We start from the raw sequence: 2,938 nt of genomic DNA, 5'->3' as shown, positions 1-2,938 counted from the left end.
AAGGGTTGTCAGGCTCTGGAATGGGCTGCCCAGGGAGGTGGTCGAGTCCCCGTCCCTGGAGGTATTTAAAAGAAGGATAGATGAGGTGCTTAGGGACATGGTTTAGTGGTGGGATGGCAGGGTTAGGTTAATGGTTGGATTTGATGATCTTAAAGGTCTTTTCAAACCTAAACGATTCTATGATTCTATGATCCCAAACCCTCCTGGCAGTGCCAAGAATGGAGAGTTTACGATCATGGCAGAAATGTTAAGATTCCTCTCGGACAAAGAAGGAACTTGGCAAACAGCCCTTATCCCCCCTCTCCCCCTCTAGTGCTGCTTATCTCTGCTTCTCACTTGTTTCTTCTGGGATGGAAATAAACGGGCTGTATCAGGGAGCAGCTCCGTCTCCAGACAATGCAATACGGCCCACGCCAGGCCACCCGATGCCTCTGCTTGCGCTCCGTAATAAAGGATTTGCATGCATTTGTGCACACATTAACATACAAGATTGGGAATCCCTCAAAAAGCAATTGTCTGCTCAGCTCAGATGGGATGTGTAAAACAAAGGGGCAATTCCCTTCCTGCTCGGCTTAAGACATATACAGCAGCCTGATTTTTCTCCAGCATCGTGCCATCATTCTGATTGCAAGGAGGCTTTTGGGTCAGTTGTCAGCCAGTAAATCACAAGACTTCTTGGGAATGAGAGAGGCTGAGGATTTGGGGCAGCTCACATGACCCCTGAGCCTCTTAACAAGGGCATCTTAATATCCCTGCCTGTTATCTCTGCCTCTCATTTGAGAGATAATGAGGCATCTTCCCACCCTGAGGGAGCTCCAGCTACACAGACCCACTTCTCCAGACCCCAGAGGCAAGGCAAACATTTATCTAAATTGAAAAATTAACATAGTCCTTCACTGCCATAGGGGGAGCCTGGTGGCTCTTCTCCAGTATGGGCACCGCTCTCCCATTTCACAAATGGGGAAGCTGAGGCGTAGGAGTATCCACAGGCAGCACTCAGCCACAGCTTCACCATCGACTCCCTGAACATCAGCTTCATCAGAGGAGCCCCAAACTTTTGTGCCCATAACACACAGTTGGGGCTGAAGCTGTGCCTCCATCTCAAACTTCTCTAACACCCTATTTTGAACCAAACGCTCCCAGCAGCCCAGCTGGCTGCTGCCCATGGCCTGGGTCCCATGGACCTCAGTGACAAAGCAGCAGCTCTCTGGACAAAACACTTCTGCGACTTCACAGCTCTTCCAGAGTCACTTCAGCTGGAAAAAACACCCTATCAGCGGGAATGAATTGCGAAGACCTTGTGCTACATGGGTTGAAAGGGAAGCTTAATGAAAGCTTTTATCTGCCAAAATAGGGTGCAGGAGGCTAAGGAAGGTGAATTAAGACATAGGCATTTACAATAGCAGCAATTCAAAGTCTGAGGGCAAGGTGCCCTTGGTGGCCTGGCAAGGACGACCAAGGGAGGACAATGCTTACTTGACCCAAGATGCTGTGGGAACAGTTGGCTGCAAAGATGAACATCAGGTGGTAGCAACAGAGCAGGTAGCACAGTAATGCCAAGAAGCTAAAGAAAAAGAGAAGTAATCCAGCAACCAAACTACTCCTATAAATGCAACTCCCCCCAGTCCCAGCGGCCATAGGGGAACACGTGTACCTGCAGATCTCTGGAAAGGTCTGCAGTAGGTGGGGAAACACCAAGAAGATGGAAGAGTTGCAAGTCATATTCTTCTCCATCTTCCCCGTCCATCTTCTCTTCCCCACCTGCTTGATTTGCTTGAAGCAAGTCAGGTTTTCAGTGTTACTTTAGTTTTAATCCCCCCTGACCTCCGCAGTGCCAACAGCAGCAATTGTAAAGGTATCCAGGGTGGTGTTGAAGGTTTTATTACAAACCCCATTTCCACTCCTGGAAAAATTCTCCTCTCTGGCTTGCAGTTGTGCATGCTCAGTCTCAGGCTGGAGACTAATTTTATTTTTAAGACTCTGCAAAAATCCTTTACCACTGCAAGAATTATTCTTGCTTAATTAAGAAAAAGAAGAAAAAAGAGAACTACCCGCAATATTGCCAGCTGCAGCCAAATATGAACAAAAGCAGTCTCTGAGGATTTCCCAGTTGGTCTGCCTTCATGGTGAATCAGGACCATCAATTCAAGAAGCGGGTGGAACATCTGCCTGCGGGTCCCCACCGCCCTGTCCCCAAACCACTGCTTCCCTGTGGCACAGCCCGGGGCAGCCTCCAGGCTGCTTCCAATTTTGCTGTCTGTGGTCTTAGGCACCACGTGGCAAACAACAACCATCAGCGCCCAAGGCTGTGTTCCTCCCAGATGAGACCAAGGAATTAGGGCAAAACACAACACAATGTACAAAAACCTAAATCCTGCACCTGGGCTGTCTTGGTGCCCCTCTGAGGCAAACAAGGAACCAGGACCACAGCCCAAAACCGTGGCCAGACCTCTCAGCACCACTGCAGGATGAATTAAAACACAATCAACCTTTCCATCCTGTGGCTAAATCACATCAGGGAAGCTGGGGTGAATCACAGGTCATTTTGGGGAGCCCGGGTGCACCCCAGCGCTCTGCAGTGAACACAGGTCCCTGCTTGGGCCCCAGTTTCTCCTCGTGAGCTGGGTAAGAGCCCCAGGGTGCTCAAACACCCTCCTGACCTGAACCACACTGCCAGGCTGCTCCCATGAGCTGCAACCCCTGACATGAAACATGAAAATTCTGATGCATAAAGAGGAGATGTTTAAATTAAGGGATATTAATAACTCAGCAGCTCTCAGAAAAACTCTCTATCTGGAGCTCTCAAGATGTTTTGCAGAAGACAGAGTGGTTTTTTTTCATAATAGAGGTTAGACAGAGGTGGGCAAAGCACTATACCCATGTGAGCTGCAGGCCAAGCAAGGGGGAGGGAAAAAGGAGGAAAAATAAGGTACCAGTA

This window comes from Egretta garzetta, unplaced genomic scaffold, assembly GCF_000687185.1.
Source record: "Egretta garzetta isolate BGI_Z169 unplaced genomic scaffold, ASM68718v1 scaffold91, whole genome shotgun sequence".
In the NCBI taxonomy this organism is placed as follows: Eukaryota; Metazoa; Chordata; class Aves; order Pelecaniformes; family Ardeidae; genus Egretta; species Egretta garzetta.
Note: the sequence above shows the minus strand (reverse complement) of the source record.